The sequence below is a fragment of the Dermacentor albipictus genome, unplaced genomic scaffold (assembly GCF_038994185.2).
Source record: "Dermacentor albipictus isolate Rhodes 1998 colony unplaced genomic scaffold, USDA_Dalb.pri_finalv2 scaffold_21, whole genome shotgun sequence".
Classification (NCBI taxonomy): domain Eukaryota; kingdom Metazoa; phylum Arthropoda; class Arachnida; order Ixodida; family Ixodidae; genus Dermacentor; species Dermacentor albipictus.
The window spans coordinates 1,955,638-1,973,381 of NW_027225575.1; the positions used below are offsets into that span (position 1 = coordinate 1,955,638).

Genomic DNA, 17,744 nt, shown 5'->3' on the forward strand with positions numbered 1-17,744 from the left:
AATGCATTAATGGCTTCAACTAAAAAAAAATGTTTGACATGCCTTTATAATTTTGGAAATCTTGTACTGAGATGTTAAACACAAAAATGTTGTTTGTGAACGTGTTGATCTTGCAAATCACATGGTCGAAATCTATGGGCATAGAGATACTACAGAAATATTTTTTTAGTGTAAACTGATTCAAGTTATTTTCTAGCTGCTTTGACTGCCTGAAATAAAGCCACAAAATACTTTTTTCTGTTTTGTTTTGAATAGCAACCATAGACCAATTGAGTTATGTTATCTGCATGAAAATTGCTGACATTTCGTATGTTGTGTATTGCAATACTTCTGAACATTTTTTTTTTCCTGCTTTTGAATAAACCTCTTTATTATCCTGAGCCAAATTGGACAAAGATCACTTTATGCGTCAAAATGTTGCATTCGAATATTTACGACTAGTGCATTTTTAACACAAAAAGTTCATTACCTCTTAAGTTTATAAGTGCTTGTATATCGTAAACGAGAAGCTAACCCAAGGGAGATATTTTTTTATTAATGAGTATATTCACCTTCTAAGTTGTGTGCATTTTGTTAACCATACTTTGTTGTGGCAACAGAATGAGACTCCTCTGTGACTGCCAAATTCTCAATATTGGCATAAAATTATTAAAGGGGCCCTGATACACTTCCTGAACATAGTAAGAAAATGTTGCCAATCTGTTTTCAAGGCTCCTTTGAACATGTAAGGCCAATATTATTACACTGCATGCAGCAGGAAATTTACAATCTCATGTTAAAAGCAGTGAAAAATTGCTTGCTCTCGCTTAAGCAATGTCATCATGCAGCATCATATCAAGTAGCTGGACCCACAGCAGATATTGGCTGAATTCGCTATTGCGAGAACATCCTCAGTAATACAGTTATTACTAATTTGAATTAAATGAATGAAAGTTACATCTGTGATTTCAAAAAAACAGAAAGAAAAAACATTTTATGTTTTCAATGATGATCTACATGCAATAATTGCACATTTCTGCACTGCTGCATGTGGCCTCCGAGGTGAAATGCGTAGCATAGGTATCGTGGCTGTCGTGAGGTGCTGCGATGAGCTGTCTCACCACTGAGACATTCAACCTTTGTGCTGGGTCACCGGGTCATTGCTCCTTTGTGCCTCCTTGCCATCTCCCTTTTGTAGCTTCCAGCACACTAGCAGAAATGAAATGAGAGAGAAAGCCACTCATCGATTTCTGATAACTTCGCTTGTGTTTGAAGGATCTGAAAAATTATGTGGCTGGAGATTTGTGAGGTGATATAATTTAATAGTGACGTCATTCCATGATTATTTAGAAAAGTGTTTCAGGGCCCCTTTAAAGGGTAACATAGAATGTAGAAACTGCAAGACAGTGTTGAATTTAGAGAAGAGTCATCCTCTGCTCCTCTCTCTTTAAGAAAAAAGCACACTTCTGGAGCATACAGCTCTTGTAAGCAAATGGGGCCTTACAGCGGGTTGTGCGTGTAAGGACGGCCACTTTGCATATGCATTCCATGTATATTTTCGGGAGAAAATCCTAGGTATGGGAGAGTATGCGTAGATTAGCCTGTGTTGTGAAGGGATTGCAGCATCATAAATGATGTGCAGTCATGCTTATGCATGAGCAGTTAATTTGAACTGTATGCCTTCTTGTGCTCAATGAACTATGTGAGTACTTATGAATGTGAAGCAGCGACATCATTAATTTGTGCAAAGAAAATACTTTTACGGATTGAGCATTCATGTATAGATGGGATAAGTGGTCTCTTGAAGGGCTCCTTGCCACATCACAATGGAAATTTCGGTTATATACCAGAAGTCGTTAAGGGCCACCCTGGAAGCAGTCTGCCATAAGAATTTCTTTAAAACAGTTAAGCAGTAGCCAAGATAGAAATAAAGTATTGCAAGGCCATGGTGTTGAGGGTGTTAGCTACCCTCGCACCAAAGGCTCTCTTTCCAGTTGCCTCTACAAGCACCCACGAGCGACAGCCCTTTCATGCCTGCCCCCTTTTCTTGCTTTGCGATGTTATCACAGTGGTCTGTGGGTTGTTTGTACTGCTGCTGGCTATTTGTACATTGCAGGCACCACTCATGTGACGTCATGTCTGCTGTTAAGAAGACAAGCTTATCTGAGAAGGGCACGTGGGGATTTTGTTTGAAATTTCAGCCATTTTCGCAGCATATGCTGGTGTAATACTTTACAGGCATTATCATCACCATGTACTGTGCTTGCATGTTTGTGCAAACCTTGTGAGGAGCCCGCTCAGCATTGGCACATAGGCCTGCATGAATAGTAAAACTAACATGAATACAAGCCTGCATCCCCGTATACTCAGTTTCTGCACAATATCGATGGCCACACAAGTTTGATTGTTAAATCTCTGTGTGCTTAGTTCCTGCACCATATCGATGGCCACACAAGTTTATGATTGTTAAATCATTTAGCAGTTTGCATAAAGACTGTGAAAACAGATTAGCATCAACAATAGCTTATGCTTTGAAAAAAAAAATGATGGTCTAACTGCTTGAGAATCGATCTAGGTTCGAAAGGTATGCAGTAGCTGTACTGCAGTATTCCATGAATTTAAGGCTTGTGCCAAACTTGCAGGGAAAAAAAAACTTTCTTGTGGTATGTTTTTTCTTTTCCTCAGCAGCCAGTAGTACCACCTAAATTCAAACACCAACTTTTCAGCAGGTAAGTGCCCCATCATTGTAAGAAGCAGTGAAATAAGGTTAAGTATATGTGCAGAAAGCTTATGCAAGCACAGAAGTGTGATTTCTTTCAATGTTCTGTGCGTGCACCATGGCTTAGAGCTGGACATGATTGAACCACCTGCATTACACAAAAGAAAGGATTTAACTACCAATTCACAAGTGTGTGCAAAGAACAAATAAAAGGAAAAAAAAAACTTTGAGAGAGGGGCAGGAGGAAGTGCCAGTGGGCAATCTGAATCCAAAGGCTCTCAAAAAAAGATGGCTATGCAGTAGCTAAGAAAACGACTGCGCGCAACAAACTCTTGTGTTCCCTGTGCACTTGGCAATGACTCTGCTGCCATTCTACACAATGACCTAGAAATATTAATGTATATTTGTACAAAAATACGCAATTAGTACAGATTGGGAATCCTGTGAAATAAAGTGCAAGCTAGCCAATATGGCAATGCGTGGAGGTGCGAGCTTCTGCACTCATGCAATGCTAACTCTCTTGTTGTAGGACTGCCCTTGACTTTGATGGATGTTTCATATTGCTACTGGCCATCAGTTGCTAGAGGGGTGCAATTGCTGTTCACACATGGCTTCGTTTTTCTTTGAGCAACAGATTTGTGAGCAATAATTTGCTCACAAATGCTTTTCTAATTGCTTATGAGACGCAAGGTTGCTGCAAGCATACTAGTATCTACTCTGCCTTGTACACTGCATGCACAGTGTATTTTTGCTCCTTGGCAAAGTGCTTGAGACTGACTAGCAGCACACAAATGCTCTTGCAGTATACCTATGATTTGGAGACAATTTATGCAGACAATATTCAAAAGGAACCATAGCTGTCATAAAATGCCTATATTTTCACAGAGCTCTGAGGGCACATCTTCCTGTAGCCTCCACTAACAGCCCTACACCAAAGGCAGAATTAATACTGTCCCACTACTGTAAGCTGTAAACGTTAAATGGGAAACTGCAAGAAATATCCAATTGGCAACTTGGTCATGACTATTTATAAGACTACCTCTTCTTGTGTGGAAATCCTGAGGTTTCGCAGACATGTGAGATAATGCATGAGGAAGGAAAGTGATTTATTGCAAGGAACAACTGGTCCACACGATGTGATGCAACAAAGTGGTCAAACAAAATGAAGCATAGCATGATTGGCAAACGTATCACTCGGGCAAGTCACCAGTAAAATAAAAAGCTTCCGGCATATCACCTTCGAACAGCACAGCAACAAAAACACCACAACTGTTCACACACAATTTCATGACGAGTGACAGGCAGTAGGTTCGCCTCTCAGAGCCGAACATCGTAGCATGATGGCAGTCCCTGAGCAGTTATTCTATGCGCAGACCATGCCGCGCACACAACTCGTCCAAAAAGCTGCTCGACTCCAGTTCGCACTGCACTGCCTTGTCAACGCGCTCCACCAGCAAAGCAGGGCGGCACACTCGCTCAGTACGCTGCACATCACTGCTGACGCAATCCGTCGCGTCGCTGTTGTCAACTTCGCCATCGCAGCCTGGGGCAGCCTCTCTCAACGTTGTATCTATGCTAGAAACGTCGCCCGCGTGGCATTCCAACTCGCGCCGTACAATGGAGTCTTCACTACGGCGCTGGTCCTTGGCGGAAGCCCTCATATTTGCGCACTTCGATGTCCGTAGCGGGTTCGTGCAGGTTCCTGGATGCCGCGGGAGATTGCTAGGCGCTGGGGATCGACGAAAGGGGGCACAATTTTAAAAATTTGGCACTCCAGAGACTCTAACAGCGCGAGCTGCAGATGGCGTCCACAGAAGATGCGCAAGTATCCCAGCGTCCTCGGAATGGAATGGAACCATATGATGGTACGGTGAGGAGTTGGGAGGGTGAGGAGAGGACTGAGAGAGAGAGAGAGACAAGACGTGCATACATTGTACGTCATGTGATCGAATGTTTGTCACCTAAAACGTAATTTAGTGACAAAATAATGCACTAATCAGTTCACAAAATCACATGAATTATACTCTGAAAGAGCACCTCCTCAATGTGACACGCGTATGAAACCCGAGACTTACTGGAATGAGTGCTGTTAAATTTTAGAAAAGGACCAAATAATAAAACCATGAGATCCCACGCAATATGGAAATCGATGTAAGCAAAGCTCTCTGTGCTGCTTGCTTTGTTGACGATAATTAGCGGTGACGTTGACGGCGAAGATTTGATTTTTTCAGCGTTTAGTGCAATACGAGTGGTGAGTTGATGTTAAACGTTACCTTTCGTGCACCACTGCTGTTTGTCCGCGTAGTACACAATCGCACACAGCGAGACGTGATTGCTCGAGGCATTGTTGCGCACCATTCTCATTACCTCACATGGCACAATGCATCGTGGCAGAAAACTTTAACGGCCAAACTACACGTACGCTTGACGATAGTGATAGTGATCTAAAGAAAGGAAAGACGCTTGATTCTGCAACCCGTGAGGGAGCATGGCGAAGCGTCGTCAGGGGAGAGGGAGCGGGAAGTGAAAGATGATAGAGAAAGAAGGAGGATGTGGCCCAATATACTCCACTATGCGCGACAGGTGGCAGTCCTCAGTAAAGTTACCAGCGTTGTAGCGGGCTTTTACGGGGTGTCTATTCCAGTGGAATTGATAAACTCCAGCAGCTTCGCAGTGCAGGTAGCTGGGGACACACCAGGAACAGCAGGTAAGTCTCTGTGGCCCCTGGAAGGCCGTGGCGTCTGTAAGTGTTGATCACTATGTAGCGTTCCTGCGCCAAGGATGGGCAGGCACAGAGAAGGTGCTCCAGAGTCTCGGGGTACCCGCACCTCTTGCAGGCAGGTGACGTGGCGCGGCCCTTGGCGTGCAGCCGGGCCGCAGTCCAGGTGCAGCCAGTCTGCAAGCGCAGCAGTGTGGAACGGTCTCTTCTGGAGAGGCCGTACTCTGGAATCGTACTCTGGAATCGGCTTGGGGGCCCTGCCACTAGCAACTCGGGGGTCCGGGTGAATGGACGTGAGCAGGCACCGTAGCCGATATCTCGTGTAGTCCGAAGCCGCTACCGATCTGGAACCGGGACTACATCATGATGGGTAGCTTTGGCATAGATATCCGCCTTCTCGTTACTGGCTATCCCGACATGTGAGGGCAGCCAGTGGACGGATATTGGGATTCCGGCGGTGGCCGTTAACTTGGCAAGCAGCAGCAACCCTGTAAGTCCTGCCCGCCGTGGGTTGACGAGGGCCTGGAACGCTGGCTTAGAGTCGCACACCACCGCCACCGGCTGCTGGGGGGATGTTCAGCAAGGAGGTCGGCAGCCAAGTGCAGCCCCGCGAGCTCAGCTGCAGTAGAACTTGCTGCGAACGGGAGGGCCTACACTGCCTGTGACAGGCGAGTGCTGCAACTGTGCACGCCGCTGCTGCCGACCCGCTGGGGAGGACTGAACCATCCGTGAACACCAGCAGGTGTCCTTCCAACTACTCCTGGAGCTTGCAGGCTGCCGCCTGCTGTACGCTTGCCGGAGCGCCAAAGCTCACGCCCGCGCGCCTTGTATTCGCCGCGCCTCGCGGGTGCTCGCGGGGCATGGTAGGCATGGTGGTTTGAACTAGAGTGTACTAGAAAACGGTTCAGTAAGCTGAGCGGCTGGGGCGGCGCACGCTTTGCAGTGAGGCGCGTGACAACGAAAAATACTGTGGCGGCGCTGCGATCAAAGTGGATTGGGCCGCATCAAGGTGGCGCCGTTGGAAACTGCCGGCGATATTTCTCAGAAAGGTCATTCGTACAACTTCACGCACTGGTATATGCATTCAGACCGCTTATACGGTATTTACAATTGCATATGACATGTATTTACGCCTTAGATGCCTTTATTTCTCTTCTTTGTTTCATTTTATTTTTTTAAGCCCCTCGGTGATTGCGCGTGCATTGCGGCCCCCAGTGTCGGCTTCCATTAAACTACGCTATTGTACGGTTCCCTTCGGAGAACAAACATTTTTCTTGTTCTTCAAGCAGCATGTATCTGTCGTGTGTATTTTTGCGCATAAAGTTTTCCGTCGCCAGGTCTTGCGAAACGCAGACGGAAAAACATATGTAAACTTCCTGCTTGCCGCTTCAAACAGATAAAACATATCTGCTCCATCCGGCACTATATAATCAGATTTACGGGGAAGTATTCTTACGCCAATTATGCGGACGATATTACGATCTGGGCGCCGGGCGGATCGCTAGCCATGCTCGAACAGTCGTTACAAAGCGCGTTGGAGGCTACCGAAGATTTTCTTTCAAACACAGGCCTTGAACTCTCCCCCGCTAAATCAGAGCTACTGTTATACCGCCAGTCCAGACAGGGGGTCAGAAATCTTGCGCCTCTGGAAACTCTGCCGGTAGAAATTCGAGCTAAAAATGGGCATCCCATACCGAGGAAGGATTCGGTCAAGATACTAGGTCTCCTCATTGATGCCAAAGGCTGTAACTCGACGGCCCTCAACAGGCTCACTGGACAGGCTAGTAATGTCCTAAGACTTGTAGCCCGCGTCTCAAATCGAAGAGGCGGTCTTAAAGAGGATAATTTGCTCAGAGCTTATCAGGCATTCTTCCTGAGTCATGTCACCTACATCGTGCCGTACCTTAATTGGGGTAAAGCGGAAAAGGCCAAGCTCGACTCCCTAATCAGAACCGGCCTCAAGCGCGTGCTCGGCCTTCCGCAGTCCACAAGCACTGAGAAGCTGCTGGAGCTAGGACTCCATAACACCATCGATGAGCTAATAGAAGCTCACACAGCGGCTCAGATAATGAGACTTTCATCCACTAAGCCAGGGATTAAGATTTTAGAAGAAGCAGGAATCCAACCCAGACATGAACCGGCGACCAAAGTTAGCTTGACCCGGGAAACCAGAGCTCACATCATGGTTGACCCCGTCCCGCGAAACATCCACCCAGTGCATAACCAAGGCAGAAGATTCGCGAGAGCCAAGTCCATCCTTAAAAGGATCAATCAGCAGAAGCTAGATGCCCTCTTTGTCGATGCTGCCAGATATGACAGTGGGGATAAGTTCGCTGTCACGGTGGTAGACGTGGGGGGCAACCTGGTCAATGCAGCCTCTGTTTATACTAAGTTTGCCCATGTGGCGGAGGAAGCGGCGATCGCTCTGGCTTTTCACAGCTCAAAAGTTCCCGCTATCATCTTCTCGGACTCGCGCACCGCGGTTAGATCGTTCTCGTCCGCCCTCATATCTGAACAGGCGTACAGTATTGTGATCAAAGCACTACAAAGGACTAGGGAGAGTACCGAAGGAGGATACCAAATCTCGTGGTTCCCAGCCCATCTAGACAGCTCAATTAACCCGCTTGGATGTAATCCTAACGAGCAGGCCCACCGGAGAGCGCGCGATTTCACGCACCGCGCTGTCACGGGTAGCCAGGCTTGGAACGAGGTCAACATCCACAAAGATCCATTAAGTACATTCCACGAAATTGTTTCTCATTATCGACTAGGCAGGAGGACATTTCCACCCCCTCACCCCAAATTGAATAAACCTCAGGCTACCACACTAAGACTCCTGCAAACCCGTACATATCCCACTCCTCGGTCTCTTCACAGGATAGATCCTGAACACTCACAGTCGTGCCCCAAATGTGGTCATGACTCATGCTCCTTTGACCACATGCTCTGGCTGTGCCCAGCCCTTAACGCCTCTCCACCCATCACGAAAGAACAATGGCAGGACTCTCTCAAGAGCAGCAATCTCAACATTCAACTCCAGGCTGTCCAGAGGGCCCACGACATTGCCGCGGGACTTGATCTCCCGGTTCCATCGTGGGCGGAGCCACCGACTTGATCTTCAGGAGCCTTCGGTTTGGCTCCCCGAGGTCTCAGTCCCTCAGGACTCAAATAAAGTTCTTGTCATGTCATGTCAGTGCAATACTTCGTTCATGTTTCTGTCTTCCTCGCGTAACAGAATGCGGAGTAATCGGTACGGGTTCTTTAACTGCGTTTGGACCTGGGGCGCCGAAAAAAATATTTCGGTAGTCATTATACATGCCTTTGGCCCGTAAGTCATGTGAAATTTTTGGTCTTGCCTGGACGAAGACGAAGTGCTTCTCTTGCGGAACACATCTCGCCCGTCTCTGTGTTTTTCTGGACTTCTTACTGCACCTGTGGGGTCTACCGCCCCCTCCATCGCGGTGATGGATGTACAACACCCCGAGGATCCTCCCGGTTCCCGTTCACCCGCGGACATCGGTTCGAGGAAGCGAGGAAATACGTCGAGCGGTAGCGAGGACACAGAGCTGTACTGCGCATCAGGTGACGAGTCCTCGGAAGACAGCTTTCGACTTGTCCAGTACCGCAAGGCCAAACGAAGAATTATCAACTCATCTTCGGCGTCCAGCTCGAACACTATGAAAACAGCTCCTCAGCGATGGCCTCACTCCATCCTGTTTGTGCCACAGAACGCTACCAACAACCTGCGCGTCCTCAACAGGCAAGCACTCTCCGTGTATCTAGAAAACACCGTGCCAAATGAGATCAAGGATGTTAGGATAAATACTAGGCGAAACATCCTGGCAATCGATGTGATGAACCCGAGTGCATTGACCATACTACAACGTGTAACGCAGCTGGGAAACATCAAGGTCCGATCCATCGTGCCAACGAATGGTGCCACAATAACAGGAGTCATCTATGACATTGACAATGAAATATCTAATGCAGACCTGCCAATTCCCATAAAACCAGCAAGCGAACACAACGTGATTGTGCATGTTGGTCGCCTCGGCAACACACGTTGTGTGAGAATAACCTTCAAAGGCCACTGCCTTCGTGAAGGTCGGCCACTTTCGTCACCAGGTTCGACCATTTATTCCAAGACCAATGCAATGCTTCAATTGTCAGAACATTGGACATATGAAGGGTGTTTGTAGAAATTCGGCCGTGTGCCCTCGATGTGCCGAACCCCACTCAGAAGACAACTGCAGCGCAACCACGTTCAAGTGTCCTAACTGTCAAGGTGATCACTGCGCCTCTTCCAAAGACTCCCCAGATCAAGAAAGAGATCACCATTCTCAAACAAATGGTGAGAGACAACTCTACCCACAAAGAGGCCGCTGTGAAAGTACGGCGAAGACGACGTCACCGACGAAGGTCTTCACGGCGGAAAACACCAAGCTTTCAGGACAAGTCCCCTCGTCAAGCATCATCATCAGCGGACGTTTCCAGCACTCCGAACACCAATGTTGGAAGGGCGCAAACTGCCAGATCTCTCTCCACAAAGGAATGGCCGCCACTTCCGCGTACACGACCGCCAGAAGAGCCGCAGAAGAAGGCGCCCCCAGTACAGCAAGGTGCTGTATCCGAGGAGTCGCGAAAAACAGATGAGCAAGTGATAGCACTTATTAGGCCTTTAATGAATGCCATTCGCGTGCTGCTAAGCAACATGCACACACCGTCTGCCAGAAGTGCGCTTCAAGTACTGGACGCTCTGAGTCCGGTGCTTGCAACCCTTGAGTAGATCATGGCTCCACAGCCACGGTCTTTTAGGGAAGAGGTCCGACAAGCAGCTATTTTTCAGTGGAATGCCCGCGGACTCAGAGCGCGCCTTTCGGATTTCCGTCGCTTCGTGTTCGCCAATATATGTTTCCCATTATCGTCATTTGCGAGCCGAACTTATCGAACAAAATCAGGCTTTCTGGATATGAATCATTTATGTCGTCAGCTGTTTATGAAAACAGTAAGGTTTTGGTGTTTATTCGCCGTGACCTCACCTACACTCATCAGCCTGTACCACCTAATGACAGTAATCAATATATATGCCTAAACGTAAGGAAAAAGAATCTGGCCTTCACTTTTGTAGGCGCCTACATATCTCCGTCAAGTCGATTTGATTACAAAAGACTACGAGACATTCTTTCCTCAACTTCCCATCCCTGGGTCATCACTGGAGATTTCAACGCCCATCATACACTCTGGGGAAGTCCTATCATCAACGCAAGAGGCAGAGCTCTGGTATCTTTCGCCTCCAGTAATGAACTTTGGCTACTGAATGATGGAAGTCCTACGTTCTTACGTGGCTCCACGTACAGCAGCTGTCTTGACTTGGCTTTCGTCTCACGAAGCCTAGTCAGACGTGCAGGGCGGTTTGCGGACAAGAGACGCACGGAAGCGACCATATCCCCACGTACATCAAGATCAGAGGATTGACCGCTTCCAAAATACGGGATACGATCCAAAGAGTGGACTGGCCTAAATTTAATAATAATAATATAATAATATTTGGGGTTTTACCTGCCAAAACCACTTTCTGATTATGAGGCACGCCGTAGTGGAGGACTCCGGAAATTTTGACCACCTGGGGTTCTTTAACGCGCACCTAAATCTAAGCACACGGGTGTTTTCGCATTTCGCCCCCATCGAAATGCGGCCGCCGTGGCCGGGATTCGATCCCGCGACCTCGTGCTCAGCAGCCCAACACCATAGCCACTGAGCAACCACGGCGGGTGGGCCTAAATTTCAGTCTATTATGGAAGAAACTGCGACGCCAATCCATCTTTCGACTTGGAAGAGGCAATCAAGAGCGTGGTGCAAGACACTATGCGTACTCTAACATGCTCCTCGAAACTTAATGATTTTGATGTGGAACTAGAACGACTTCGAGCAATCCGACGACGTGCTGAACGAAGATACCGACGTACGAAAACAATGGACGATCTACGGACCGCCAGGCGCACGCAAAATAAGATACAGCGCCGGTTAGACAAGTTCGAATCGCAACGTTCGGCTGCCTTCTGTGAGTCGCTAGATCCACGCAAGCCTTTATCGCAACTATAGAGAACGGTGCGCGGACTGCGGACACTTCCCGTACAGCGATTCCCATTCAAGGCACTTGCCCTCTCTCAAAAGAGATCGGAGATTGAGGTGGCAGAGGATTTCTGCGCCAGATTATCCGGCCAACTCACAGCTACCAACATTCCATCGCCTTCGAGCAGCTGTCCGCCACCACGTGATCACCGGTTGGATCTACCATTCTCGATCCACGAACTTAAGGCAGCATTAGCTTTGTGTAGCCGCACATCAGCGCCAGGACCTGACGGAATTTCCTACCGAGCTCTGTGTCACCTGGGGGAGCGAGCGAGAGGGGTTCTTCTTGAGGTGTACAACGAATCTTGGAGAAATGGCACGCTACCAACAACCTGGAAGACAAGTCGCCTTGTTCCACTGCTGAAGCCTGGCAAGTCGCCGTTGGAGCTCTCATCATATCGCCCGATCGCTTTGGCGAGCTGTGTGGGCAAAGTAATGGAGAGGATGGGGACGCCTGGAGTGGTACTTGGAGTACCACAACACCTACCCAGATGCCATGGCGGGCTTACGACGCGGTCGATCGTCGATCGATAACGTCGTCGACCTGGTGACCTACATTCAACATGAGAAACGCCGTAAGCGTCTCTGCGCTTCCTTATTCCTCGACGTTAAAGGAGCGTATGACAACGTTACGCATGAAGCCATCCTCTCTGCTCTCGCAGAGGTAGGAGAGGGTGGTCGGATGTTTCAATGGACACGGAGCTATCTATCCATGCGATCCTTCTTTGTAAGCACCGAAGAAGGCCATACTTCTCTACATTATAGCTACCGCGGCGTCCCCCAGGGCGGTGTACTTAGCCCCGTGTTATTTAATCTAACAGTAATTGCTCTCCTTGAGCACGTGCCAACCACAGTCAGGCTATCAATGTACGCTGATGACATCTGCATATGGACATCTGCAGTAACACGCCTACAGCTGCGAGCGAGAATTCAGAAAGCCGCGACACAAACTGCTATCTACCTCCGTAATCGAGGCCTGGAAATTTCCTCCGAGAAATGCGCACTAGTGCCATTTACGCGCAAACCCATGGCAAACTACAGTGTGACAATAAATGGCCAAATAATACGACGGGTCCAATTGTACAAGTTTCTAGGTGTCATAATCGACAGGGACTTGTCATGGAGCCCACACATATCTTACGTGAAAAAACGGTTGACAGGCATCTGCCACCTGTTCAAGTTTTTCGCTGGCAAGACCTGGGGAATGTCGCCTAGTGCCATGTTACAACTGTACAGGGTGCTTTTTCTGGGACTTCTGCGATACAGCTTGCCAGCAATAAACAACACAGGCAAAACGAATCTACGCACAATACAAAGTCTTCAGGGTCAAGTGCTCCGGATCTGTCTAGGCCTGCCTCAGAGTGCTTCAACAGTGGCTACGATAGCAATCGCTAGAGACCACCTTGTCAAGATCCACATTGAAATTGAAGTACTCAGGACCCATATAAGGCATCTAGCCAGGACTCCTCGTCACCATTTAGCCTCTCTACCAGCGGACAGGCCACACACATCTTTCAGCCAAACGATAACTGCATATGATGAATCATTGCCAGCTTGTTTCACTCCGGCTGCGAGACCTTCGATCCCTCCATGGTGCCTCGCTCATCCAAAAATCAACCTCGCAATACCTGGTATCTCGAAAAAAGCTGATCTGTCACGAGGGTTGCAATGTGGGCTTGTTGGTAATGCATCTTCAAGGGGAGTATGGTAGCGCGGTTCAAAGACGGGACAAGAGAAGACACAAAGGGACACACATAGCGCTATGTGTGTCCCTTTGTGTCTTCTCTTGTCCCGTCTTTGAATCGCGCTACCATATTCCCCTGATCTGTCATCACCAGCCCTTAGGCAGCTCACGCCTAATAATAATATATATAATATAATAATAATAATAATAATATTTGTACGAGAACTATCGTGACTCTACGCATATTTACACTGATGGATCTGTCCTTCCAAGCAGCTCCGCGGCGGCAATCGCCATACCAGCGAAAGCTACAACAATCAAATTTAAGACGACCCACGCGACAACATCAACGGCAGCAGAGCTCGCAGCGCTCTTTACTGCTCTTCATCACATTGGTGATGAACCGCCACACAAATGGACAATATTCTGCGATTCGAAGGCGGCACTGCAGTCTCTACTGTCACCTTTACGACGCGGACCGCACGAACAACTAATATTCCATATTACAGAAACATTACACCATATAAGTGATGCAGGCCACGAAATAACCTTTCAGTGGCTTCCAAGTCACTGCGGGATTATCGGCAATGAACGGGCGGATCACGCTGCCCGCTCAGCCCATACTGAGGAGCGCCACGTCCCAATTCCTCTTTCTAGAACTGACGCGGCACGGAAGCTCCGCCTACTTGCTCGGCAGTGCACCGCGTCGCAATGGAATGAGCCACATTTAAGAAATCCGCGACTGTACTCACTTGATCCAACATTAAGTCTTCGAGCGCCATCACAGCTTCGCCGTAGAGACGCCACGCTTTTATATCGACTTTGGTCGGGCATTGCCTTTACTAAAGCCTATGCCTTCCGCATAGGGATGACCGACACCCCAACCTGTGACCGCTGCGGCCATGAAGAATCAATTGGCCATATTTTGTGCACCTGCCCGCAGTACAGTCCACAGAGGGCATGCCTTAGCCACGAACTTGACCAACTGGACGACCAACCGCTATCCGAAAAAAGAATTCTGCAACATCGAAAGGACCTACCGTCACAGAAGGCCGTGCAAGCGCTTTTGCGCTTCTTGCGATCTACCGGCCTGTGTGAACGACTTTAACTGAAACGCATTTTGTGTGTGTGTCTCCATGTGTGCGCGTTCGTTTTTTTTTTGCGTTTTCCTCTCTGTCATCTTTCTAACCCCTATCCCCCATCCCCAGTGTAGGGTAGCAAACCGGAGACTCATATCTGGTTAACCTCCCTGCCTTCTCTCTTCATTCTCTCTCTCTCTCTCTTGGTCTTGCCTTTCCTGTCCTTGCTCTCGCTCTCTCTCTCTCTTGGTCCAATTCATGCTTAACAACAAAAAAAGAGAAAGAAAATAGCGGCGCGGTCGCCTAATTTGTGGCTACGTAGTAGATTTGGCGTTGAGCTGCTAAACTCGAGCTCACGGGTTCAAACCATACAGGTCGCGGAGTTCGATGGGAACGAAATGTAAAAACACTCGGGTGCACGTTGAAGAACCCCAGGTGGTGAGAACTGAATAGGGTGCCTCATAATCATATCGTCAGGCGTGAAACGCCAGAATTTGTTTAATAAAAAAATACAGAAAAATCGTGGTAGCTGCGTCCTTAGGCTTTTTTTCTAGGGGTGTAAACGAAAGAAATTATTTTCGAGCCTGATTTCTGAGAAAAATATGTTACGCTTATCTTATATTTCATACCTAAATATAACGCCGTTCCCAGCTGTAAGTCCGCTCAACTAAGCAGCTTCTGTATTATAAACAGCTGCTTTCAGTTATCCGATGCACTATCATAAGGACAATAATCAAGCAATTAAAGGAACGGCATGCCTCACACACGTCGAGATACTTGTAGATCTGCTGTGTTCGTTGAAGATAAGCATGGTACAACATTGGTCACCGATTTTTAATGGGTTGCAGACATGATGAGACTTTAAAAAAATGTTTTCCTTGCCTGAATCGGGTTCGCTGGTTTACAGGCTGTCCCTAAACGGGGCGTTTATATTCGATAACACCTAGGAACTTGTTCAGCAGAACCGATTAGCACCCGCGCGTTAATTCTCTCGGGAACTGGTGCGCCTCTGCGCGACAGCCACGATTCTCCAGCAGCAGAATCACTCGGAATAAAAGGCCTCACTTGCATCGGCCCCTCACCTTCGAGATTTCACAAGTGCTGTTATTCGTTACATTCGAATTCAAACGGCTATTCAATAATTTCTAATAGTGAATCCTGAAGTCGAATACGATCTTAATGGCAAATACCATTCGATTATGCTATATGTTTCTACTTCGTTTCGTCTGCTGGCACGTTGAAGGAGATCGCTAGACAAGCCACGGAGATTACATTGGTAAGGACTTCCCGGTCTCCCCGATTCAGTCTTAGTACATAGGCAATACCTTGTCCCTAACACTGCTGTTCGGATTAACGTCCAATAATTGCCTTGATTCCATTTCTCGGAAACTCGATTGGTTCACCTGGGACTGCTGCAACTTTTAAATGAAATACGCTTATTTCGGTCAGGAGTTCTCACTTTTTCAATCAGTGCAGTTGGAATATTTGATAATTTTTCTCTTCCATATATGTCTAAGTACCCTTAGATTTACGAAGAAGTGCATTGGTGATCTGTATCTCTTCGCGCCACGCAGTTAATAAACCTGGTTTATTTCACTATAATAGTGTTTTCTTTGATCATTGTCCCTGATCAATATTCCACCAACAAGAAGCGTGCGTAAAATGACACGATATAAATAAAGCTTTCTTACGTAGCTTCATGTTGCAGATAGGCGGCTTCTGTGGCAAAAATTACGTGTTACTTTTACAAAACAACTTTAAAATTGCAGTTCACCTGGCTAAAGCTACAATTGGTACCGGCCAACGACAGTCGCGGGCGCGCGAAAGCAAGTAAAACAATAAAAAAATGTACTGCACAAACTTTCTGCGAGAAAATCTGGGCGTGCGCCAGCGTCCGCGCAACGGACGTACGCTCGCTAGCAGACGACGCACTTGACAACGACGGTAAAATGAGAAGAACTGGTGCGGCTTACACATTGCTAAATAGCGGCCATGACCTCTGCTATAGAGGTCTCCCTCATAAGAAGCAATACAGGGTAGGATTCCCAATCCATAAGGGCATAGCGCGCAACATTGACGAATTCTACAGCATTAACGAGAGGGTAGCAGTTCGTAATCAAACTTAAGAGGTACAGATTAAAGGTAGTACAAACCTACGATCAAGCATCCAGTCGCGACGATGAGGAAGTAGATCAGTTTTATGAAGATGTTGAATTAGCGATGAGAAAAGTGCATACAGTAGTAACGGGTGTCTTCAAGGCAAAAGTGGGCAAAAAGCAGGTGGGTGAACAGGCAATTGTCAACTACGGCGTCATTTACAGAAACGCTAGAGCAGAGATGCTGGTAGAATTCGCAGAAAGGAATCAGCTGAGAATAATGAACACCTTTTTCAGCAAACGTAGCAACCGAAAGTGGACCTGGAAAAGCCCTAATGGCGAAACAAGAAATGGAATTTATTTCATACTTTCTGCCGATCCCAGCATAGAGCAGGATCTACAAGGCACCAAGACAACCAGTAGGCAAGCTCTCCCAAATAACAAAAAACCTAATAACGAAATGACAAAGAATGAAAGTGTCCAACTCAAAAGATAAGATAGAATTTGTGGAACTGTCAAAACTGATCAACAAGGCGAAAATAAATTATATTCAAAACTATAACGTGAGAAAGACAGATGCAGCCGTAAAAAATGGACGCAGCCTGAAATCAGTGAGAAGGAAACTTGCCATAGGACAAGCCAAGATGTATGCAATGAAAGATAAGCAGGGCGATATCATCAGCTATCTCGAAGGTATAATAAATGCAGCGGAAGAATTCTATACTGACCTGTACAGTACCCAGAGGACTCAGAACTCCATTCGAAACGATAATGCACAGGATACAGAAACTTCTCCTCTAACTAGAAATGAGGTCAGAAGAGCCTTGCAAGACATGAAACGAGGGAAAGCGACAGGAGAAAATGGAATAACAGTCGATTTAATCAACGATGGAGGAGACATAACGCTAGGAAAACTGGCGGCTCTCTATATGAAGTGTCTATCGACTGAAAAGGTCCCAGAAAACTAGAAGAATGCAAACATTATACTAATCCACAATATTAAAGAACTGAAATATTATAGGCCCATTGGCTTACTCCCAGTATTATATATTTACCAAAATAATCTCCAATAGATAAGGGCAACACTGGACTTTAGTCAACCAAGGGAACGGGCTGGCTTCAGGAAGGGATGCTCCACAATGGGTCACATCTATGTCATTAATCAGGTTATCGACAAATTCGCAGAGTACAGTAAACCTCTCTATAAGTCTTTCATAGATTACGAAAAAGCATTTGATTCTGTAGAGATACCAGCAGTCATATAGCCATTGCGTAATCAAGGAGTACAGACAGCTTACGCAAATACCCTCGAAAATATCTACAGAGATTCCACAAC

General features: G+C 47.1%; 1 long non-coding RNA gene across 2 annotated transcripts; it reads right to left on the minus strand.

Moving 5' to 3' along the window:
• Positions 1-3,785: 3,785 nt before the first annotated feature.
• LOC139052285 (uncharacterized) lies at positions 3,786-5,438 on the minus strand. Of its 2 annotated transcripts, none has more exons than XR_011509822.1 (2): positions 5,305-5,438; positions 3,786-4,596 (listed from the first exon to the last, which is right to left on the minus strand). It is a non-coding gene; the product is annotated as an uncharacterized lncRNA (long non-coding RNA). The 2 variants fall into 2 exon arrangements; XR_011509821.1 differs by lacking the exon at positions 5,305-5,438 and adding an exon at positions 4,972-5,137.
• Between the last annotated feature and the right edge of the window lie 12,306 nt (positions 5,439-17,744).